This window comes from Capra hircus (assembly GCF_001704415.2).
Source record: "Capra hircus breed San Clemente chromosome X unlocalized genomic scaffold, ASM170441v1, whole genome shotgun sequence".
Classification (NCBI taxonomy): domain Eukaryota; kingdom Metazoa; phylum Chordata; class Mammalia; order Artiodactyla; family Bovidae; genus Capra; species Capra hircus.
This window is the reverse complement of record NW_017189516.1, coordinates 53,020,425-53,045,981: the sequence shown is the minus strand read 5'-3', so window position 1 is coordinate 53,045,981 and position 25,557 is coordinate 53,020,425. Positions and strand designations below refer to the sequence as shown.

General features: G+C 45.4%; 1 pseudogene; it reads right to left on the bottom strand.

Moving 5' to 3' along the window:
* Positions 1-24,878: 24,878 nt before the first annotated feature.
* On the bottom strand, positions 24,879-25,356 carry LOC102181579 (annotated as a pseudogene).
* Between the last annotated feature and the right edge of the window lie 201 nt (positions 25,357-25,557).

Genomic DNA, 25,557 nt, shown 5'->3' with positions numbered 1-25,557 from the left:
GTGCTGACTGATGATTGATGCATCTCGCTGGCCTGGACAGAGCTGTTGGTATCACGTGTGCTGTTTTTGCCATCTGCGATCCACTTACATCCTCATGAAAGGAAACTGGAGCCCAGAAAGGTGATGTGATTTTCTCCATCTTACATAGTCCCTTAATAGCAGAAGCAGGTCTCTATCCTTCGTCTCTCAACTAGTGCCTCAGGCATGGTAAATTTTTTTAGTTTTCTTTCCACATTTGCCCATTTTTTGTCCTGGAAGCCTGCTTCCATGTCAGATACGGTATAGTTTGCTTCCTTCATTTATTAAAACAAAACTAAACAAATCTTTTTTTGGGAATTTGCCTGCTGAATTCAATTGTCTGTTGAGACAAGGGTTTCAGTTCTGGTCTACCTCCACATCTGTTCTCTTTTTCAAACACATTTGTGCCCAAGCACGAGATGTTTGAAATCAGAGGGCTAGTTTATTGTTGACCTGAAATCTGGTGCAATTCAAGATGACCTAGTGAACGCATTCCACCTCCTGTTCTCTTCTTCAGCCTCCAAGTTCTCTCACTCCCTTTCTATTTTCATACTTTTCCAGCATCTGAGATTAATTAATTTCTACTTACTCATCTGCTCACCCACACACAACCCCATGAAACTCCTGGGTCCCCTAAAACCTCATTTCACCAGAGCTAGAAGGGCCTTAGGCTTCACCTGGGCTATTTTCTGAGAAGACCAACACTCAGAGAAGAGCTGGACATTTTCAGGGTGGCAAAGTTGAAAGCGAGTTTCCCAGAATCCAGCAGGCCACATTGCCAACTTGCTGAGTGGCCTCCTCCCACTAATGGCTTGTTCTGTGAACTCTTTTTTTTTTTTCCTTATTTATTTTTGGCTATGCTGGGTCTTTGTTGCTGCACAAGCTTTTCTCTAGTTGTGGCTAGCAAGGGCCGCTCTCTAGTTGCAGTGTGCGGGCTTCTCATTGCAGTGGCTTCTCTTTTTTATTTTATTTTATTTTTATTATTATTTTTTTGCAGTGGCTTCTCTTGTTGCTGAGCACAGGCTGTAATGCAGGAGATTCAGTAGCTGCGGCTCGAGGGCTCAGTGATTATGGTGCCTGGGCTTAGGTGCTCCTCCTTGGCATGTGGGATCTTACCAGATCAGGGATTGAACTCATGTGTCCTGCATTGGCAGGCAGATTCTTTACTACTGAGTCACCAGGGAAGCCAAGTTCTTTTGTTTAGTTCTCATTTTGTCTCCACTTACAGGAATATTCCATCTGCTTCCACCCCATCTCCCTCCTCCTGTAGCTATGTGAGCCTGGGGAGAAGAGGGGGGCGGATAGGAAGAGCAGGAGAAGACTGGAGAAAAATGGGAATAATTTTATTACCGTTGTTGTTGTTGTTCAGTTGCTAAGTCATGTCTGACTCTGTGACCCCGCAGACTGCAGCACACTGGGCTTCCCTGTCCATCACCAACTCCCAGAGTTTGCTCAAACCCATGTGCATTGAGTCAGTGATGCCATCCAACCATCTCATCCTCTGTCTCCCTCTCCTCCTGCCTTCAATCTTTCCCAGCATCAAGGTCTTTTCCAATGAGTCATTTATTAACATATCCTCTATTAATTAAAAAGGCTATTAAATAAAAAGGCTATGTACTCAGGATGTATTTTCAAATAAGGCTCTATTAATGATAGATATTAATCAGGAACATATTTTTATTTTTAAAAATTATTTATTTTAATTGGAGGCTAATTGCTTTACAATAGTGACTTTTGCCATATATTAACATGAATCAGCCATGGGGGTACATGTGTCCCCCTTAAGGAACATATTTTTATGGCTACTTTCCTCTCATGAGTCAGAGTAGGAATAGGTTTTCCCCAAGTGTCTTAATCTTCTCTCTCTCTGTCCACTCCTAGCGGCATTTCTTCATCTTCCTTCAATTCCCTCCAAATAGAGTCTTTTCCTGCCACAGCCTTTGCACTTGCTGTCCTCTGTGTCTTGACCACCCTGCTCCCTTCTGGCATCCCCATCTTCCTGGCATCTTTTAAGACTCAGTTAAATGGGCTCTTCTCGTGAGGCTTTACCTGACCACGTGATCTAATTGTGCTCCTTTAGCCCATGTGTCAGTTAGCCTTTGTGACCATCTGCAACCAAATGAGTGGCTTAAAGCAACCATTCATTTAACTCAAATCCACAGACATATGAGAGGGCCAAGCAGAGATCAGCTGAGCTGACCCAGATAGAAATTTCCTTGTCAATCTACAGAATTGTGAGCTAAACAAAATATTTATTGTTTTGAGCCATCTTGGTTTGGGGTGGTTTGTTACACAGCAAAAGCTAACCAGTATAGGGACCTGGATTAAGACCCCAGACTCAATCAGGGAACAATATCGACCCTCTATGTTTAGATCTTATAGCAGACAGTTATAATGCCCCACCCATAGCCCTTGTGAAGCTGCTCAGTCGTGTCTGACTCTTTGGGACCACATGGGCTGTAGCCTACCAGGCTCCTCCATCCATGGGATTTTCCAGGCAAGAATACTAGAGTGGGGTGCCATTGCCTTCTCCAGGAGATCTTCCCAATCCAGGGATTGAACCCAGGTCTCCCGCATTGTAGGCAGACGCTTTACCATGTGAGCCACCAGGGAAGTCTAAGCCCTTGATGTCTTACCATTTCTGTCCATATTGATCTGAACTGCAGCTGCCAACTTATGCCTTTCTTTGCTTGAAGGCTTCCTCTGTCTGCCAGATCCCACCCTGCCTACCCACACAGTAGAATAGAGTTTCTGGAGAATTAACACCACCATGATCAGCCTTCAACCACTGACCCATGGGAGTTGGCATATAAATGCCCCAGCTTCCTCATAATTTGGGTGGGATCATCCCATCCTCTCTTCCAGAGTTCTCCAATGGGATGGAGCTATGAAAAAAAAGGTGAAAGTGTTAGTCACTCAGTCCTGTCGAACTTTTTGCAGCCCCATGAACTGTAGCCCACCTGGCTCTTCTGTTCATGAAATTCTCCAGGCAAGAATACTGGAGTGGGTAGCCATTTCCTTCTCCAGGGGAACTCTAAGACTTGGTAAAGAGCTTCCTATCATCTCCCTGCTCTTGTCTTTTTCATTCATAGCCTGACCTGGAAGCATGCAACCCAAGGTTGAGCCTAGGATGCCCATTTCAGTGTATCTCAGGTGAAGCTGTACATTTGCACCCAGCAGATTTGGCATGGTGGTTTTCATGGATGGGGGAGAGCTTTTGCTACAGTTATCCAAGATGGAATGGAGATGAAGGCTAGATGAAGCCAAGAGGTATAAGTAAAGAATGAGTTTGGGAAAAACTCTACTTTGTAACATCATGTGGCAAGAAACAAAAGCTACAAGTTTAATGTATCCATTTCCTTTGTAATAATCTTTTTTCTCCTAATGCCATTTGTGTGTGTGTGTGTTTGAGGTATAATTTACATGTAGTGAAATACACAATTCTTCACTGTACTATGCAGTGAGTTTTGACAAATGTATACAGGCAACCCTAACCTCACAAATCAAGATATAGTGCATTTCACTCACCCTGGAATGTTCCTTTGTGCCCCTTTTCAGTCAGTCCCCACCCTCCAGCAGAGGCAATCTCTGCTGGGATTTCTCTCATATATTTGCCTTATGTCTAGAACTTCACACAAATGAAGTCATACAGTCCGTAATCTTTTCTGTCTTGCTTTTTTTCACTCACTATAATGCTTTTGAGATCATCCATGTTGTTGTATATATCAGCAGTTCATTCCTTTTTAAAAAGTAGATGTAAAAAAAAATTTCTTGCTCAACACATTTTCTGGAGGTCAGAAATTGAGCAGCTAGTGGTTTGAACTCAGGGTGTCTCGTGTGTGTCTCTCATGAGGATTTGCTTCCAAGCTTACTCACATGACTCTTGGTAGGAGGATTCAGTTCTTTGATATTTGGTACTCTTCTTCAGGCTGCTCATAGCACAGCTTCTCCCCAGTCAAGTGACAGGCCTCCTGGAAGTCATAGATTTTTATAACCTAATCTCAGAAGTGACATGCCATCATTCGTGCAGTATCCTGTTGTGTGCACAGAACAACTCTAGTCTGGTACGTGTAGGAGGGAACTATGTACAGTGTAATACTAGGCAGCACATTCATTGAGAGCCATCTTGAAACCTGACTACCATATTTGTGTTACTTTGTTCCATGCCATCTTGTAATAGCTGGCCTTTGGAACAGTGATATGGCCAGTTCATTCCTTTGTATTACTGGATCATATTCCTTTGTGTGACTATACTGTGATTTATTTACCAGTTCCCATCACATTGGATATTTGCATTATTTCCTGTTTTCATCTACAATGAATAAGCAACCATGAATATTCATGTACAAGGGTTCTTACAGGCATGTATTGTCATTTCTCTTGAGTAAATATCTAGGAGTGAAATTGTTGGCTGGTAGGGTGGGTGTGAAGCCTTTGCTCTGGCCGCCTCTATGGCTGGCTCCATTTCCCCAGCCCTGCATCTGGCCTGCCTTCCTCCCTCTCTGGTGGATCTGGTGGCTAAAGCTCCAGTACACATTCTGTTGAGGGGCCTCATGTACTTCCTTCCAAGTTTGAGAGCAGGGATTGGGGCAGGGATTGAGAGCAGGAGCATAGGGCTAGAGGTTGAGCCCAAGTGGTTGACAGACCAGGGTCCATTCTTGGTTCTTCATTAATAAGTTCCAGGAAAGTAACTTTCTGAACTTTGGTTTCCTTGTTTGTTGCTCTTCCTTCCAGGTGGTTCTAGCTCGTGAGTACTTAGTAGCTGCTCCATTGGAACTTGTTTTCCTAGGCAGGACAGAGACAAATATTAAATTATTTCTATTCCTCCTGACTTCAAAAACATGAAAATTGTTTCTGTTTCCCTGATTTTCCTGCCTCATAATAACAGGGGACACTAAGGATGGTCTTTTGTTTTCTGTGACCTGGATACCCTGTAGGAATACAGATGGGGAAGGGGGTACAAGAGAGCTGAGAATAGAAGAAGAGGGAGGCTGCAGAAGAAGAGAAAGAGTAGAAGGGGGAGACAAACCCAAGAGGAGGAGGAGGAGGAGGGGGGGTATGTGTATGTGTGTATGTATGTAGCATAAGAGCAAGAGAAAGAATGAGATACATACACGCAGAAGATGATAGTTGCCAGGGAATAAACTTTGAGGAGAAAAAAAGTTGTTTTGAAGCAGTTTGGCTGAGTCATGTACAAGGTCGGTACATCGTAAGCACATATACTGCCCTCTAAGCTCCCGTGAAAATTTCAGGGAAAACAGCCGTCATTCTACAGTCTTTTCAGAGTTCTATATAGATTTTGATTTTTTAATTCATGAGTATTTCCCTTTGGCCTCATGGTGACCTTGAGACCAGAGGAGAATCTCCCATAGGGGCCCTAAAACATTGAGGTTGAATGAATGAAAGTATTAGTTAAGGCAAAAGCCTAAGTTGTCACAAAGAGACTTAACAGCGCAGTAGTCCACAGAGCCGAGAGGTTTGTCTTTCAGGTAGCAATTCAGAGGGGCCTGGTTCAGATAGTGAAGCAGCTCTGCTCCCAGTCAGTCAGAAACCTGAATTCCTTTTACTGTGTAGCTCTGGGATCCCCTGGGGATATTGTTGTTAGCTGTTTGATTGAAGCTAGGTTGTGGTGGCTTCCAGGTGGTGGGAGGAAGAAAGATAACATGGAGGAGACATGTCTGCTGTCTTAGATCCCAGTTCTGGAAGTGGCATTGCTTCCTTTCACATCCTACTGGCCAGAATTCAGTCGACATGATCAAGCCTTATGGCAAAGGAGACAGAAATGTAGTCAAGCTCTGTGCCCAGGAAGAAGGGGACAGTTGGGTTGTAATGGGCATCTGGCAACCTTCATCCCAAGAGCAAGGCCTGCAACTCCCCGTGGGCTACTTGGGGAACTGCTGCACCCATGCCTTGAGGGAAGAACGACATTCTTGAGGTCTCAGTGAGAATTTTCTCTACTCTGGCCTGCCCTGTCCCTGCCCTGTGGGCGCGCTCACACATGAGCTTTGCACAAGAGGGTTATTTGCTAGTTCTTGAGCAGTCAGCTGATCCCAAGTTAAACTATGTTTCAGGAGCTGAGTAAAAGCAGGAGAGGAGTGAGCTGAAGGGCCCTGTTCCTTCCCCCGCATGTTTGTCTCACAGCGGGGAGCTGAAACTCCTCTCAAATCTCTCTCTTTCCCTGGAAAATCCTCCCAAGCCAGATGTGCCCTTCCCCACCTCTGTTCCCCAACAGTCTTTTCTCTGCCCTCCTCCCTCGCAGACCCCAACAGTGTTGGCTGCCTATGACAGTATGTAATTGAACACAGCATCTTCCCTGTGATTAGTCAAACTTAACCCCAGATGCAGTTGAATCAACCCTTAAAAAGATGCTGCTAAGGTCTCTGGGCTACAAATTCCTCCTGAAGTGCCAAGTGCTGTGTGCCTGGGTGTTGCTCCAGGGTGACACCAGAGCCAGTTCTATTAACTGAGAGCTTCCTCTCTTCTCACTTTCTTCTTACCTCTTCCCTTCTTGCAGGACTTGGACACTGCTGTTTTTCTTTCCTTCAGGCCCACCGTGACCTGGGAGCCAAATCCACCCTGTCAGCAGGTTGCTTGGCATGTTGTCCTGGATTTGGCTTGAAATCAGACTGGGGGGGGGGGCATCTCCATAGCAGTCAGTAGCTGCTTAGTCAATAGCTGATTAGGGCAACAGAGAATTTTCTCTTCAAGAGAAAGAGCTAGAGTTTAATTTATCTCAGGGCAAAATGGCTCATCTCAAAATAAATGATATTCTCTAGCTGCTAGAACAGCTGTTGAGCAAAACACATTCTCCAGCAAGTGAGAAGAGTGACAACCAGCAGATCTTAAATGAGAAGAAAATTAAAAAACAAAACAAAAACAAACATATGTGGGAGAGTATATGAATGCTACCCCCCCAGTACTTCCCCTGCCCCTGGCATGGCAGCTCTTTGCATCCAGAGGTGGAATCTATTTTCTTTTTCCCCTTAGTCTAGTCTGGTCATGTGACCCACTCTGACCAATGGAAAATTAGCAAACATGATGTAAGCCGAGGGTTTAGACATGCCCGTGCTCTGGGGCTTGCTCTCTTGTGGCTCCTGGGACCCTGAGACCCAAGATGGCCTGCCCAATGGTGAGAGACCTGTGGTTTCCCCCTTGGCCCTAGCCAATAACTTCCCAATTCTAGACATGTGCCTGTGGCCGTCCTAGATCACCCAGCCTCCAGGTTAGCCAGTGGGCTGTAGGCAAGTGAGAAAACGCAGCCCAGACCAAAAGAACTGCCTGGACAAACCTCAGAATCATTGTCTGTATAAATGGTTGTTGTTTTAAGCCACTAAGTTTTAAGGTGCTTTGTTCTGTAGCAAAGGCTGACTGATACAACCAAGTCACTGGTACATGTCTGTGTGTGCCCGTGTGTGTCTTCCACCGTTCTCCCACAGGGTTGCCATTTCCTTCTCCACAAGCGCCCTAGAAGTGTTCTTATATGTCAGACGTGAATATTGGTTACTAAAACCACAGATGTGGGTTTTTTTTTTTTTTTAGTTTTTTATTTTTTTAATTTTAAAATCTTTAATTCTTACATGTGTTCCCAAACATGAACCCCCCTCCCACCTCCCTCCCCATAACATCTCTGTGGGTCATCCCCATGCTCCAGCCCCAAGCATGCTGTATCCTGCGTCAGACATAGACTGGCGATTCAATGTGGCTTTTGTGGGAGAGTCTTCTTTGGTTAGATAAAGCCTTCATGAGATTCTGTCTTTCATATTAGTTTTATGTATTTGAAGAGGCATAGTTTGGCTTCATTACTCCTTGTCTTGTATCAAATATGTTGGTTTTATTTTGGAAGAGACTGTAGTAAACCTGGTTCTCATGGCTCTAAAAGAAAATGAAATAGTGAGGCGCTCAGTCGTGTCCAGCTCTTTGCAGCCCCATGGACTGTAGCCCGCCCAGCTCCTCTGTCCATGGGATTCCCCAGGCAAGAATACTGGAGTGGGTAGCCGTTCCCTTCTCCAGGGGATCTTCCTGACCCAGGAATCAAACCCAGGTCTCCCACATTGCAGGCAGATTCTTTACCATATGAGCCACTAGGGAAGTGACTGGCAATAGGGATCCTTTGCTTCATGATTTTCCTGTTGTACTTATTTCTGTGTTTCTCTTTTCTATACTTGTTTCAGCTATGAAAATCAATTTTCATATTTATTGAGGCATAATTTGTATACCATAAAAGTTACCTGTTTAAAATGAATACTTTGATGTTTGGGAAATATAGAGAGACTTACAGCCATTGCTATGATCCAGTTTTAGGATATTTCTATTACCGCATATATTTCTGTCACTTTGGGTCCATTGCAGTCAGTCCCCATTCCCTCCCTCAGTCCAAGGCAATCACTAATCTACTTTCTGTCTTGGTAGATTTGCCTGTTCTGGACATATCATATACATAGAATCATAAAATATATGTTAGCACTGTTTTTGATCAAGACTTAGAATAGTTGTTTTCTACAGACATAAAAATATTCACAAAAGGTAGTCTTCCTTTGAAAAGTTGATCCATGAATAGGAAGAAGATGCCCTATATTGTTTGGGGTTCCATTAAAGCACACGCTGAAACAAGGACATGGGGCAGGTAGTTTAGTTGGGAGATGATCACAGGAAGCAGAATTGAGGGAGCAGGGAGAATGAGACACAGAGGGGAAACAATAACAAAATAGTTCAAAGCATGCAGTGATAAGATCAGCACTGTGAACAACCAGGGCTCAGTCCCGCTGAGGACTGCCTGAGGAGCCACGTGGCCTGTGCTTCTGCACAAGCTGGGATATTCATCCACCATATTAGTTTCCTAACGCTTTGTCACTAGTTACCCTAAACTTAGCAGTCCAAGGCAACAATGGACGTTTATTATCTCTTACTGTTTTGAGGGTCAGGAATTTAAGGTTGGCTTAGCTGGGTAGTCTGGCATGGGGTCTCTCATAAGATATCAGATGCAGTTACCTGAAGGCTTAAATGGGGCTGAGGATCCACTTCCACTATGGCTTGGTAACCTAACTGATAACCAGTGCTAGCTGTTGGCTGGAGGCCTCAGGTCCTCACCGTGTGGCCTTCTGCATAAGGCTATGAGAGTGTCCTCATGACATGGCTGCCAGCTTCCCCCAGAGAGATCCAGAAGACAGCAAGATGGAAGCAGAAATGCCTTTTATGATTTACCTTTAGAAGTCACACAGCATCATTTCTGCTGTATTACATTGCTCACGCTGGTTAGCCGTACTCATTGTGGGAGGTAACTACACAAGGGCATGAATAGCAGGAGGCAAGGTTCACTGGGGCCATCTTGGAGCCTGGCTACCTCATCCATTGCCTTCTGTCCCACTGTCGTTGAGGATTGCCTTTTGTGGGTTGAACAAGCTTGAGGATGGGTAGGTGAAGACTCAGGCAGAGGGTTTATATATGTTTGTGGTAAGAAGCTACCAGCCTGCTGGGAAGTATTTGTGTGGCTGTAGGTGAACTCAGAGGTGGGCCTTGGGACTGTGGGACTGAGCCTCACTAGCATCTGCTACGTGCCCCAAGGCTGGCATTAATGGTATGGTTTTGCAAAAGTGAAAGTTGTTCATTTGTGTCCAACTCTTTGCGACCCCATGGACTGTACAGTCCATGGAATTCTTCAGGCCAGAATACTGGCGTAGGTAGCCATTCCCTTCTCCAGGGGATCTTCCCAACCCAGGGATTGACCCCAGGTCTCCTGCATTGCAGGCAGATTCTCTACTGTCTGAGTCACCAGGAAAGCCCAAGAATACTGGAGTGGTTAGCCTATCTCCTCTCCAGTGGATCTTTCCAACCCAGGAATTGAACCACGTTCCATTGCAGGCAGATTCTTTACCAGCTGAGCTACCAGGGAAGCCCCCTGGTTTTGCAGGTCCACCCTTAATAATGAAGAGATATCTTCCACAGGTCAGGCTTACAGGTGTAACAAAATGATAGCTTGTTGGTGAGGTATTTATGCTTTGGTACACGCTCTAGGTGACTGCCAGATCAATGAGCTTTGGACTTTTAGGTCCCCCATCCTCCCCGAAGAAGAAGCTTCCAGAACAACAAAGCCAGCCTGCTCCTTGTATTGCTAAAGAGTATAAAATCTCAGGGCAGCCCCGGGCAGAGGCCCAGCCACATTGTTGAAATATGGGGAGGGAGCTGCAATCAAAGACAGGAGTCAGGATTTAGAGTCTCTGTGTGGTGAAGGTTCTTTTCAAGGTAACCTGGAGTAGGAGGAGGTGACAGCTCAGTGCCTGGCAGTGCTGCTGAGTGCGGGATTTAAAGCACTGACCTCAGTGGACTCCATCACTTAGACCACCTCACTCTGCTCCGCTGTAAAGGAGCAACAGCAGGATGACAATGGGGGTGAGTAGGAAGAGAGTCACAAAGGGAGGGAAGGAGGGAGCCTGTCAATTGAGGTCCCTGACTGCATGGCCAAAGCTTAGAGGACCCATATGACCCAGCTAGCCCAGGATAGTCCTAGCTTCTCCTGCTGTTCTGGAGTAGTTATTTATAGCACCTCCTCTTACTCTCAAAAGCATCCAGGTTCAGATGGCAATTACAGTTATCCTACCCATAGCACACTATACTGGCTCTCACATAACCTTCCTCACACAGAATCATAAATGTTGAACGTCTGTCTTGTCTACTGACCTATAATTTCGGGGAGGATGGGGACCATGTGTGACTTTTGCATTGCTGCAGCTGAAGCATTGGCATTTGTGAGGTACTCAGTATAGACTATTAGAGAAGGAAATGGCAACCCACTCCAGTGTTCCTGCCTGGAGAATCCCAGGGACAGGGGAGCCTGGTGGGCTGCTGTCTATGGGGTCGCACAGAGTCGGACACGACTGAAGTGACTTAGCAGCAGCAGCAGCAGCAGCAGTATAGGCTGACACGTGGACTGAGTGAGTGAGTGAGTGACTATGTGGATGAATGAACACACTAGGTTTGTTTGAAAAGCTGTGGTGTGGTTGGAATGACCGAAGGGGAAAGAAAGGGGACGTCTTTAAATCTCTAATTCAGAGGGAGCCTTAGGAGGCGAGTTTGAAAACTCTGGCCCACGTCAAAGCTCTGTTCATGTACATCTCCTTCCGTTAGTTGCAGGGCTCTGGGGCCAGATGGTGTATGCTCACAAACAGAGCCACCACCGCTGCTGCGAGTATGGGGCTGTCAGACACTCAGAAAAGCCCTGAGTGTGAATCAGCAGGCTTGGCATCTCCCCTCTCCCTGGCTCTGCTCTGTCAGCAAGTGGTCTGCAGGCCAGGAAATTGTCCTCTCGGCAGCACGGTGACCATAATGCACATTTTCTTCAGTATTTCCTTTTTAGGCAGAGGGAGCCAAGTGTTTTGCCACCAGACAAGGACCATTTATGGATCACTCGGTCACATTTGCTGAGAGCCGCTGGGACTGCCACGTGATCTTAAGCATAAACCTTAGCCCATCTTCCCGAGCCAAGAGCACAGGCTCAGTGCTCGACGGAGCAGAAAAAGTGAAACCGAAAAGCTGAAGCCAGAGTTCTGCACAGATTGTTATATGGCGGCTCATTTAAAAGGGAGACCACATCTCCAGTGGTGGGGCTTGATTTATCATCCCCAGCTTAGCCAAAGCTCCTAAAAACGCCTTTGCACTTGGGTCTTAAATTCCTTAACAGAAAATTCACTTTCTTTGTGTGTGTTTTAGATCTTAGAAATCAAGTGAGGACACTTCTTAAGGAATGAGACATTGAGTCGTAGTACCTGGCTTCTTCTTGTTTCTCTGCCGTTAGGTCATTTGGTGTGGCTTTTTCTTCTAGGATGGGAATTACTAGGCTGCCCACATCATTATAAGACTGAAGCCATGTAGTCTATTATTAGGAATATTTACATTCCCCCATTCCACTGCTTTCCAAGCATGATTCCAAAACATACACTTTTTAAAAATCCCCCCTGAAGTAGAGCACTTCTTAGCCAATGGTTCAATATTTATCTAGCACTTACTGTGCTTAGTTGCTCAGTCGTGTCCAACTCTGCAACTCCATGGACTGTAGCCTGCCAGGCTCCTCTATCCATGGAATTCTCCAGGCAAGAATACTGGAGTGGGTTGCCATGCCCGTCTCCAGGGGGTCTTCCCAACCCAGGGATCAAACTTATGTCTCCTGTGTTGCAGGTAGATTCTTTACCATCTGAGCCACCAGGGAGAATACGTATAATTTTAGCACAGTAACAGCAGGCTAAGACAGTAGATGATAAGTAACAATGTTGCAGCTGAAAGATAGAAGATGGACAGAATTTAAATAGGGGAGCAGGAGAGGGGGCTTTCCAGGAAGAGAAGCACCATTGGCAAAGTCACAGACCAGAGATTGGCAACAAGCAGCTGTTCAGCCAAACCTGGCCTGCAGCATTTTTGTAAATAAAGTTTTATTGGAACACAGCCATGCTCATTCACTTACGTGTTGTCTATGGCTGTGTTCATGCTATGGCAGTAGAGTTGAAAAATTGTGAACAGAGACTGTACCACCCCCCAAAGACTGAGATGTATTTATTACCTACACCTTTGTAACAAAAGTTTGCTGAGTGCTGGCATGGTGAACTGGGGATCATTTTTCCTTCCTGGATGGGGTATTTAGAAAAATGTAAGATTGAATGGGAGGAATAGAGCTTCAAAACCATTTGGTAGGAAATAGGGAGCAGGCTCAGCCCCAGACCCAGACACTGAAAATCAGGGGAAATGGAAACTGCCTAAATGTATCAAATATACCTATCCATCTACCCATCCATTCATCATCTTATAGGGCATACATTTATTAATTTTTACAGAATCATATTGTTACTTAGGGATTCCCTGGTGGCACGATGGTAAAGAATCCACCTGCAATGCAGGAGACTCTGGTTCAATTCCTGGGTCAGGAAGATCCCTTGGAGTCGGAATAGGCTACCCACTCCAGTATTCTTGGGCTTCCCTGGTGGCTCAGACAGTAAAGAATCCACCGGCAATGCGGGAGACCTGGGTTCAATCCCTCAGTTGGGAAGATGCCCTGGAGGAGGGCATGGCAACCTACTGCAGTATTCTTGCCTGGAGAATCCCATGGACAGAGGAGCCTGGTGGGCTGCAGTCCATGGGGTTGCAAAGAGTTGGACATGACTGGGTGACTAAGCATAGCACAGCACAGCATTGTTACTCAAATATAACATGGCTATTGTAGGGAAAAATATTTTTTAAAATATAGAAGCCCCCCCGCCAAAGGAGTAAAACAAACTGTAATCCCACCAACTTTAAATAACCATGGTTACATTTTGTATGTGTACTTCTTACCTTTTTTTCCTACACAGAAAAGGAAGCCTTTATTGAGTGCCTACTACATGCCAGGCACTATGCTAAGTGCTGAGGATACAAAATGCTGGAAACTTGGTCTTGATCTCACAGTTGGAGAGCAGTGACCCAAAGCTCAGTGACCCAGTGTAGGGTGAGAAGTGCAGTAAGTGCCCAAAGAAATATGAGAAAAGCAGGGCTGAAGGAGGGAGTGCCTCCTCCTGGCCTGTTATGTTCAAGGCAAGCCTTGCAAATATACAATACAGACCTTGAGGGATCCCTCTTGGGGAGTCACCCAACGTAGTTCCCTTCATGCTGTACAGCTAAGGGAACTGTACAGCTTGCCTTGTTATATTGCAAAGCCAATTATGTGATTTGAATACACCAAAGATGGAGCTTGCCAATCATTTGGTAGATCAGTCAACCGATTTGCAGGGCTTTGCAATATAACAAGGCAAGCTGTACAGTTCCCTTAGCTGTACAGCATGAAGGGAACTACGTTGGGTGACTCCCCAAGAGGGATCCCTCAAGGTCTGTCTAGAGGGCTGGCATGTGCACCTGGGGATCTGCCATGTGAGCAAAAATAATCCAGACAGTGGGGGAAGTAACTGATGTTTCCCACGTGCCTATGAGGTACCTAGGAGTTTTATAGAGAATATCTCATGTAATCAGCACAGCAACTCTGGGAGGTAGATATGATCATTCCCATTTTACAGATGAGGAAAACTGACACTCTGAGAGGTCAAGGCATTTGCCAAAGCCCATACAGATAGCTCTAGGTGGAGGCAAGATTTATCTATTGCCCATACTTTTTTTCCCCTACTTGATTATGCAGTCTCCCCAGGATAACGAAGTGGCCACCTTCATTGATTTTATTTAACATATATTTATTAAGCATCCAGTGTGTGCCAGATAAAGAATATTTGAGGATCACATCCTCAAAAGGCCCTATAGGACCTCTCATCATGTGTGTGTTTGTGAATGTGTGTGTTGGAGGAGTCTGTGTGCAAAGTCAGGTTGTGCTTTGGCTTCAGACAGAACTTGAAACTGATCAAGACCCCAAGTATTAATATATTCATTGAATTTTTCCCTCAGTTATAGGACTCTTGGCCCCTTCTTGGAAGACATAGACTAGTCACCTTGCATTGTTTGCCTGCTGGAGAGGCCATACCAATTATGTGATTTGAATACACCAGAAATGGAGCTTGGCAATCATTTGGTAGATCAGTCAACCAATTTGCAGGGCTTTGATGGAGTTGGGCTAGAAACACAGAGGAGAGGAGGAAGCAGCAGAGTAACACCCTTCACTCATTGCTACTCAAGAGGAATGGTTGTCTCGTGGCCAACGAAGACAGAGGCTTGACAGTCAGCACAGTAGGAGTTCTTGGGGAGGCGCCTCTCAGTGTGCAGAATGAATTAGAGGTGCCTTCCTGGAGCAGCTGCATCTCCCACATTTCTTCTCTTGACTGGCTGGGTAGCAAGTAGCCCCATAGGAGCACAAAGAGAAGATAACCTCTCCTTTCAAAACCCGGGAGGCACTTTCACTTCCAAATTCCACTGGGAGGGCTGTGTGCGGGTTGCAGGGTGGGATTACAGCTCAGTCTCCCTTTTGCCAGAAGACATGGAGAGCCACCCACTGTGTTAGGGAGTTGCAGCATGAAATATGGCACGGCCGTAAATGAGATTATAGAGAAGTCGCTTCCAAAGGCTTCACCTTGAAACCTTAGCTTCGACATTGCGTGCACCGTTTACTGCTGCAGCTGCTGGGAAAGGAAGCTGTTAGTGTAGTACAGGGGAGTGGAGCCAGTCTTGGGAGCAGAAAGTGACAAGATTTATTGTGGGAATAAAACCCCAGGCAAAGTGCCTCTTGTTAAGTATGTGTGTAGGGCCCAATGTCAAAGCAGTTCATGCCAGGCAAACACAGTGGTCTCGCTGGAAGATTCTCTTAACTGCTCTGTGCCTCTGTTCCTCTCTTTGTGGGATGGCATGTTACATGGTGGTTATGAAAGGATCAGTGAATGGACAGAGGCTTGATTCTCTTTTAGGTTCCTTCATCCAACCATCCCTTCACCACTGTGCTCATGACCATGTCACCCAGTGACCCCCAAAATGGTGATGCTAATCACCTCACAGCTTCTCCCCAGCCCCCACCTACTGATGATCTGTGACAGTGCCCCAAGGATGCTGCTCATCACCATTCACTAGAGCTCTCAGGGGCCTCCTGTGGGCCAGGTCCTGGGCTGGGGACATGGTGATGAACAAGAGAGACCTGACCTTTCCCTCCAGAGGTCTCCCTGAGCTGGACTTCAGGTGGTGGTGGTAGTTTAGTCACACAGTCTTGTACAACTCATGTGACCCCATGGACTGTAGCCCTCCAGGCTCCTCTGTCCATGGGATTCTCCAGGCAAGAGTACTGTAGTGGGTTGCCTTTTCCTTCTCCAGGGGAGAAGGACCTAAGGATCTTCTTGTATCTAGGAGGTTGTGCAACCAGCCAACTTAATCTTGGCTTTCACCAGCTTGAGGGGCCATCAGAACTTCCTTCCTTCCTTTTATTTTTGGGGAGATTTCAAGCCCGGGGTTCCAGCCTAACTACAGATCCTAGGGTTCTTTTCTGGCTTCTTGTCAACTACGTCTCCTATCCATGAGCACTCTAAATTGGAGCAGATGACACTAGACCAGCAGTGTCCAAGAGAACTTTCTGCAATGATGGAAATGTTTCAGTTTGTGCTGTTCAGTATGGTAGGCACTAGCCACAGCTGGGTCCTGAGCACTTGAAGTGTGACCAGTCTGAATTGGGATGTGCAGTAAGTGGAAATTTTCAAAGCTATAGTATCTAAAATGCAAAATATCTCAGTAATCACTGTTATGTTGATTATGTTAAAACTCTAATAGTTTGAGCATATTGCGTTGAATAAAGTATGCTATTAAAGTCAATTTCACCTGTTCATTTTACTTTTGAAACGTGCTGCTGCTAAGTCACTTCAGTCGTGTTTGACTCTGTGCGACCCCATAGACGGCAGCCCACCAGGCTCCCCCGTCCCTGGGATTCTCCAGGCAAGAACACAGGAGTGGGTTGCCATTTCCTTCTCCAATGCATGAAAATGCAAAGTGAAAGTGAAATCGCTCAGTCGTGTCCGACTCCTAGCGACCCCAAGGACTGCAGCCCACCAGGCTCCTCCATCCGCAGGATTTTCCAGGCAAGAGTACTGGAGTGGGGTGCCATTGAAACGTGCTACTAGCATTTAAAAAAATTACATAGGTGGCTTGCATTACATTTTTATTGGACAGTGCTGTTCTAAACCTTTATTTTCTTATCTGGAAAATGAGGGGGAGAGACTAGAGATCAGTAAGGTGTACTCATCTCCAGGATGCTATGCTTTCCCCCCACACCTGGCTCATTGTGTGCATTGACTACCCAGCAGTGTGAACTATGGTCAGGGTTAAGGCGGCAGGTGCTCTCAGGGCCCCACTCACATCCGCTCAGCAGTTGCCATTCTGAAGGCATCCTGCTTCAAGCTTCATACCTACTTCATAGCTCTTCCTCTGAAGGTTCTCTGTGCTACTTCCAGTGGGAGGCCAACGATGCCTCCAGGGATAGCCCTCAGCCAATGACAGATTGGAGTTGAGAGTAAATACCCCAGTTTTCATGCCCCTCAGGTGACACACTCCAAGATGTGTTCTGCAGTTTCCCAGAGTTCCCCAGCAGGACTGAGCTTTAGCACCCACAGTGGTACCCTGCTCAGTAATCCTCCCTTTATTGGCTTTCTTCCCTTCCCTATCTTACTTCCCCATTCGTCTACAGGTACTTTTCTAGGATCACTTCCTATGCAAACTACCACACTTCCGTCCTTTCAGGAGTCTGCGCCTGATTACATGCAACCTAAAATAGTCAATTACTGGAGCTCGAAGAGAATGATGTATAAGGGCACTGCCCATATTTCAGTGGCTTCTCCTGTTTTATCAGCTCATCAGAATCTCTGGCCGATTAACCAACAAGTAGAAGCTTAATGTTGTTCTTGAGTCTGTCCTGTCCACAGAACTACAGGCACAATGACTTGGCATTCTTTGCTTGCTCTCCCAAACATGCTGCCTCAAAGGAATTGGCACTTTCAGCTACATTTTAACTACACTAATGATTTCTATTTCAGTACTAGTTTCCAACCTCAGTTTTCATCAGTCGGAGCTCCTGGTTTCATTTTCTCCTAATTGCAGTAAGATGCCCCCAAGACATCTTAGGCATGATGGGTCCTGGGTGGGTGTAAATTGTTTGCTGCTGTTGAAGACACTCTGGGAGGGAACCTTCTGGGATCTGACAGGAAGTTGTTCCAGATGTCAGAAACTCAATGCCAAAAAATAAAAATAAGCTCCAGTTACTAAACAGATCAGGGTCTGGCATTTTAGAAATAAGAGCGTCTCTAAGATGAGCAAAATCTGAAATCTCTGGAAATGGTCCAGAGATACAGCACATACATGGCTTAGGAGCATTCTGGAAGTTGGAAGATGGATTACGGCCATTTAAGGAATCATTTTCTCATGTCAAATCAGGAATTAGAATCCTTGGAGAGCAGGAAGGGATCTTAGGAATTCTCTTATCCCCTCTCCACCCTCTAATTTTATAAATGAGAAACACTGAGGCCCAGAGAAATGAAATGATGCATCTGTAGACACACAGACAGTAAGTGTCCAGTGCTTTTCCTGCAACCCTGGAGCACCATGCCTAGTCTTTGTACAGAAATAAAAGCCAGTGACTCCAGAGCGACAACCCTTGCTCTTACCTCGGGACAGGAGAGTTAGGACAATGCGGTAAAAAGCCAGACCCCTCAGAGCTGTGTCTTAGCTGTACAGCCAGCATGAAGGGAACTACGCTGGGTGACTCCCCAAGAGGGACCCCCCAAGGTCTGTCTAGAGGGCTGGCATGTGACATGCACTGCCCTAAAAATTAGTCTAGCCTGCTGAAGCAGCATGAGAACCAGAAGAGTATTTTTGGCACACCTCATGACACTGGGCTCTGTGCTAGGGCCGCAGGGATCTGAATCAGCCATAAACTTGGGCTCTGCTCTAAAACTGCTTCTAATTCAAACAGTGGAGACAAGACAGACAATGAACCAATTCAAAATATAGAAATGTGAGTCCTGAGTTTCTCCCACCAAATATCTGGTTGCAGTCTGGCATGTGTCTTGTACCCTCTCCCATCTCTGGAATTCTCCAATAATTCCGTGAATATGAATTGTATCTTATTACAACACTCATAAGTTCTTTAGGGACAGAAATCATGTTTTTATTCATTCGTGCACACATACATTCATGCATTTATTCAACAAATTGATTGAATGCCTACTCTGAGTCCCTACTGTTGAATCTCTCCTAGGGATGGGAGAGAGTGCTCAGTGAAGTGGAAGGAGGGGCAGAAGATATCCAAGCCCCTCCAGTGCCTTCCCATTTGACTCAGAAGCCAAGCCCAGGTCCTTATAACCATCTTTAAAATCTGTCCTGATTCCCCTGTCCTTTCCTACCCCGCTGGCATCTTGATATCCATAGGCTGGCTGGAAGTAGAGAAAGCTGTTATGTGAGGTTAGAAGGGGCAACTAGTTTTCATTCATTTAATTTCAGTGACTTAATTGATTTATTCATGCATTCACTTATTAGACACACATTTATTGATTATCACCTCCACGTCAGGGCCTCTTCTAAACACCGGGTTATTAGTGGCAGGTGGTGTTTCAGTTCTCATGAACCTTATAGTCTGTAGAGAGGAACTCAAGCAATAAACTGATTGGCAAATATCTAAGCAATCCTACCTGGTGAAAAGCTCTCTGAAGAAAAAACGAGACAAAGGGTCAAGAATAATGGGAGAAACCTAATTTGTATTGAGAGTCAGGAAAGGCATCTCTGGGGGAAGTAACCTTTAAATTGACACACGCACAAAGAGAAAGAGTAGCCAGGGGTAGAAGCGAGAGAGGTGGTCTTTCAGGCAGAGGTTCTGAAGATCGCTGGAGAGGTTCTGAACTTGGCACCCTAATAGCCCTCTGCTCTGCCCTTGAACTTTGGATCCCCTCTGCACGAAGCATCCTCCAAGGAGCACTCTTGCTTCCACTGTCAGCAGCACCCCCTCACCGCAGAGTGGGGCATTTGTTAAAATTAAGAAGCTTACACTGATATATCATTATCACTCACCATCCATAGTTTATATTAGGTTTCATTCTTGGTGTACATTCTGTGGGTTTTGAGCATTATAAGAAAATAATAGTAATGATGGTGCTGGGTATTCTTCACCCCCCCACCCCAAGATGCATCCTACATCCTTGTCTGCCTGCCTCTGTGCCCCAGGAGGCAGACTATATCACCCAGGTTCCCTGGCAGCTGCCTTCTGATTGAGTTCAGCCAAGGAGTGGGCCCAGCAGGAGATCAGAAGGCAAGAGGAGAGAGAGACTGAAATGTTTCTTCCCTGCTCCTTCCCTGTTTCAGCACCCCATCTCTGGCAAGAATTGCGTCCCTCTGTGACCACAGATCCTGACCAGTGGCCCCTTGCCCATGGTCCCAGCTCTCACTGCAATCCAGTGACACCATTTCCTCCCCTTGTCCCTTCAGCACGTGGCAATGGCTCCTTGTCTGGCCTTTGACATCTCTTGTTGGTTCCCTTAACCTTCCCACAAAGTATTCCCTTCACTGGAATTTCTTTATTTGAACCGTTTGGGCTGAGTTCTGTTTCTTGTTGGCATTCTCATTCATCTAATCATAACAACAAACCAGCAATAACAACTCAAGAACAACTTTATTAAGTGTTCGCCATGTGCCAGTTGCTGTGTTAATTCCTTCAAAAATATTGGCTGAATTTAAGGTGAATTTTCAAAAAAGCTTCATCTGTGACTTTCATACACATATAAAATGAACACATGTTGACTGACAAAGACTCTCTCCTCAACCTAACTCCAGCCAGGCTCCTCTAAATCCTCAAGGCCCTAGCTTCGGGCGCTGTCCTTGGTCTCTTTATTTGAGAATCTCACTGAGTTCAGCCGCAATCCTCCATTTGAATCCCACTGCTCTTGTATCTGATCACATTTCTTATCCCCTCACCCTTGATATCTTACCACCCAGACCTGCCTCAGCAAGAATCCTGTCAAGTCCGCTTAGCCAGAATCTCCCTCAGCCCTCAGTTTCCTCTTAGTAGTTTTCCATCTACTAACCCCCTCTCTCACCCCCACCCCACCTTTGGCTATAAATCTTCACTTGTCCTGGTTTCAGAGATGAGTCTGATCTCTCTCCCTGTACAAAACCTCACTGTTGTAATACCCCTGGATAAATCTGCCTTACTGTCTTTAAGAAGTGTCATGACATTTTTTCTTTACCATGACAGAAACTCTTTGACCAAACTTGAAATAGGCTCCTCTGAGGTCTCCTTTTGATTAGGCCTCATCTCTTTGGGCCTTGTCTTTGGCCTGCCTAGCCCAGTTTTAGCAAGAATCCTGCTAAATCAGGTTAGTGAGAATCACCCCATTCCTGACATCTGATCACCCTTGATATCTGATCAAATTCCTCAACTTCTGTCCTTGATATCTCATTACCCTGAACTGCCTTCACCAAGAATCCTTGTATGCTTGATGTTTCCTGTTGGTATTGATAATTTTATACCCACTGACTCCACTCTGATCATTGGCTATAAATCCACATCTGTGTTTGCTAGTATTCCATGTTGAGCCTGATTTCTCTGCCCTGTTATAATAGTCTGGACACCTATTGCAATAGTGATGATACAGTCTTCCATATCAGTTTAACAGGTGTCAGAATAACTTTTTCTTTAACAGTATTAAATATTTTGCTCGTTAATGAAGGAATTGGTAGGATGGTACAACCAGTTCAAGAGCAGACACATTTATAGATCAGGAATATTGAAATGAATATGCAAATACTGGCAAATTTGATCTTTTCCACAGGGCTGGAGGCACATCAAATTGAACCTCTAAAGGACAGAATTTGCATGTCTATAGACAAGAATGATTTTGCGAATACAGAGTTGTAAAATGGCTCAGTGGCAGCAAAAAGCTAGAATGGAAAAACCTAGACACCTGTGCTGGAGACTGCTGCCCATAGGCCAATGCAGCCCACTGCCTGCTGTTGTAAATAAAGTTTTATTGGAACACAGCCACATGTATTCATTTGCACATTTCCTGAGGTTGCTTTCATGCTCCAATGGCAGAACTGAGTAGTCGCAGCAGTGACCAGGTAGTCCACAAAACTTTAAATATTTACTCTCTAGCCCTTTACAGAAAAGGTTACTTGACCTCCCTGCTATGGAGACTGTATTGTTTTCCTTTGGAGCAGAATTTTTCCTACAGCTGATAAGAAATATACCAGTATTGGCTCCATTTTACAAGTTAAAAAACCTAAGACCAGTTAAGTGACACAACCTGAACCCTAACCCTGGTCAGCCTGATTCCATCACTAGTGCTAGGATCAGCAAGCAATTTAGCTGACCCTAATAACAAAAAGTCCTGAGGCGGAAGTACAGACCAAGCATCAGAACACCTTAGAAATGATTTCATCTTAAAGAAAGAAAATGTTGTCTTCAGAAAGGTATGTGTGTGAAGGGGTGTGTGTGTGTGTGTGTGTGTGTGTAGTGGGGGGGGGTGATTAAAAAGAGTGTCTGCTTTGATAACTAATTTTACTTCGGCCTAATTTTGCTTGTATTCCTTGGGCTACAACTACTTTCACAAGAGCACATGAACTAAATTGTAGCAACTTTGGCCAAGGCAGGACATGGATTGTACATTGCTGAACAAGAAATTGAGGCAGAAACTGACAATTTTTTTCAGTATTGTACTGGTTTTCTTTAAGGTGTTTGCGCTTTCTGAACCTACCCAGCATCAGAGTCCTTCATAGTCAGTGCAAGTTAACATCAGTTGTCGCCTTCTTCAATAGTCAGCTCCTCCCTCCCTCCCCGTTTATTACATTTTTCGTCTATTTTAAAGCTATTGAAAATGCTAGTCTCTGAAAGGGATTAAGTGGGTTAATTAGCATTAAAAAGCCCCTTTATTTAGTCAGTCTTTAAAATCTCTAAACATCGCCTGGACTGGCCACCCCTCCCCCCATTTTGTGAATGGGAAAGGGAGCTGGAAAAACTCCAGCTATAAGAGAGTGTCTGAGACTCAACCCAGCCCAGCCCATTCCCCAGTCCAATGTGGAAATCATGTCTTTCGTATCAGGTTGCATGTGAAATCTTTGTCAAATCTTTTTCAGTACATGCTCCTGAATAATACTTCCCAGAGTATCACTAATAGTCACAAGACGCAGTGGGTGAATTTCAATGGCTGAACCGCTGGGGAGAAAATGAATGGACTGTTAATAGGATCGCTCTGGAATAATAGCTAAATTATTAAACTGTAGTGTGGTGGGTGTCACTTCCTGAGTGTGGCAAATTAGATTGGAAGGTGCCACTGTGAATGTCTCAGGAATATTACATTGCACAGGCCTTTGGAGGGATTTAAACCTTTTCTATAGCCTTCTCTTCTTTACCAGAGCTTTTCTTTGTCTTTCACGTTGGGTTTTATTAGCAGAGGGTGGAGGAGACAGTATTGGTTTTCTGCCACATCCCCTGGGTGTTCACCTCTACACCAAAGGCTCTTTACTACAAACACCTGCAAGGCTTGGCCAACAGGACATCCTCAGGGGGAACCCAAATGCCAGAGCACTAATCCCTCCATGGCTGCCCTCATCTAATGATGGGTGGGAGTTGGCGGATAAAAAAAAACAGCTGCCTCAGCCCTGCTCTGGAGCCATGGTGAATTCTGCTAACTCTAGGGTACAAGGCAACCTCTGGAAGTTCCCCAGCAGGACTGTGCTCCAGTGACCCCCAGTGTTTGATAATCTTCCCTTTCTTGGCTGCTGTACCTTCCTATCTCACTTCCTCTACTACTGTTTCCTGGAATCACCACACAAAGAAATAGTTTACTCACATTCCTCTCTTAGGTCCCACTTCTAGGGTAAGCCACACCAAGACAGTAAATAGAAAGATTTTTCCTCATCATTTATCCTGCAGCAAAGGTGCCACTTTATTCTCCCATTTCACAGAACCAGTTAGGCAAGTCCCCTGCTCTGACCAGAGGGTAGCACGTTGCAGTGGGAAAGCCATGAACTTGGGTGAAATTCAATCTGGAGTTCAAATCCAGCCTTTGCCATTGACTGGCTGGCTGACCTGTGTGACCTTGCTCAAGGTATTTTGCCTCAGTGAATCTTCATTTCCCCGCTTATTAAAGAGGGCTAGTAATACTTCCCTCCAGAACTGGGGAGAGAATCAACTACGTGATGTATGTCCACAGCTCAGTACAATGCTTAGCAGGTAGGAGCAAACGAATAAATGGCAGTTCTTTGACTTCCAAAAGGCTGCTCCACAGTCACTACCAAGAGAATGTGATGTTCTTGTCCTTGTAGCTTTTGTCACGGGTGGATAAAGCGAAAAGATACCCAGAGCAAGGATCTATCAAGATTTCAAGCTTCCTGTGATTACAAAACAGTAGCAAAGACAACCATGAGGAAAACCTTATCTGGCTAACAATTTTTCCAGTCCATCTTTTAATTAGTTTTTGAGAAATTTCTGACCTCATAGACTAAGCTGCATTGTATTAACATTCTAGTCTTCTGGGTCTGTGACAAACAAGAAGAAATTCACGACCATAAAACCCCCAAATAAAACAAAACAGGGAGAAGCTTATAAAACTAAATATGGAACTCAGCTCTAACAGCTGAATGGAGAAAGGAATTAGAATAATTTAAAAGTCACAAGTGGATGGTAAAGTGTAAAGAAATGGAAACTTACAGACTATTTAAAACCTGGAAATGCTGACTGTTCAGAAACAACACAGATGGATCAAGAGTGGTGAACAGCCAGAGAGGATTATAGACGGATCTGCATTGTCTTAGCAGCTCCCTGTGCCACCTATTTCTGAGGACAGTTGGACAACTAGATACGGAACCAGGCTAATGCTGGCAGCAGATCCAACGATGGCCACTGGCCTAACGGTAGGTCCTTCCTTTGAGTTTGCAGTGATGAACTATGCCCCGTGTCTGATGACTCTTACTGATTTGGGCACCCTAATGCCCCATTGTGTGGTGGTAGTGGTCTTCCCTGGTGGCTCAGATGGTAAAGAATCTGCCTGCAGTCCAGGAGACTGGATTCTATCCCTGGGTTGGGAAGATCCCCTGGAGAAGAGAATGGTTACCCCTTGTATGGTGGTACCCATAAGAGGTCAATGAAAATGCTTGAAATGATGAGTCCATGAGTAGTCTCAGTAGATACATCTCTGGAGAGTGGATTCAATGTCGCTGAATCCAGGGTTGCCGTGCCTCAGAGGAAAACAAGATTTTCACATTGCCAACAGGGGAAGCTTGGTCAAATGTGGTTGTGAGGTAGCATCCTTGAATTCTATAGGCCTCCAGGGTTGAGGCACGTGGATGGGCAGTGGAGTAGGGATGAGGAAAGCCCATGCCATCATTGCCTGTGTCTTATGTGTCCTGATCACTGCAAAGATGACCAGGGAGCTGGATGGCCTTTGGAGTCAGGGTGACTCCAACATGACCAGAAGGGCTTGTCAGATACACTCAGTGATGGCTTACATCAGAGATTATAATGGCCTGGTCACTCGAGTAGGGAGGCAGATTCCCTGCCACCTGGTCCTGAACCCCTGTACTCCCTTGTCATATTTTGTTGATCTCGAAACCACCTTTCCGAGTGAGAGAGCCACATCACTAGCAGGGACCACTAGGTTCAGAGTGGCCGGGGTTTGCTGGCAGCTGTGCTGATGTCCTCTTCCAGTTCATCCATGATGGTGGCAAAGGCTTTAAAGATGGCATTCGTGGGTCCAGCCAGAGTGGTAATTCTCTCAGCACAATTCCCTTTGGAGATGTTGATATGTACATTACGCTTCCCACACATCTTCTTAACTGATTCTCTGTTCATTCTGAGATACTGCCAACATCCTTTCCACGCATAAGGAGCTGTCTGGTGAAAGTGACATTCAGTCCACTTGCAGTCATACCCTCTATCCACCTGAAGGGCCCCTGTTGCCTTCTTGACAACCCCTATCATTTCTCCTCTGGCGTTCTGCCCTCCCCATTCCCACCCTTTTCTTCTCCAATCTGCAGTTTTTGGCTTTCACTACTACCAGTAGTAGTCTATTTCAAGTCCAGCTCCTTGGAATACCACTGGACCCAGAGACAGGTATTATTACAGGTGTC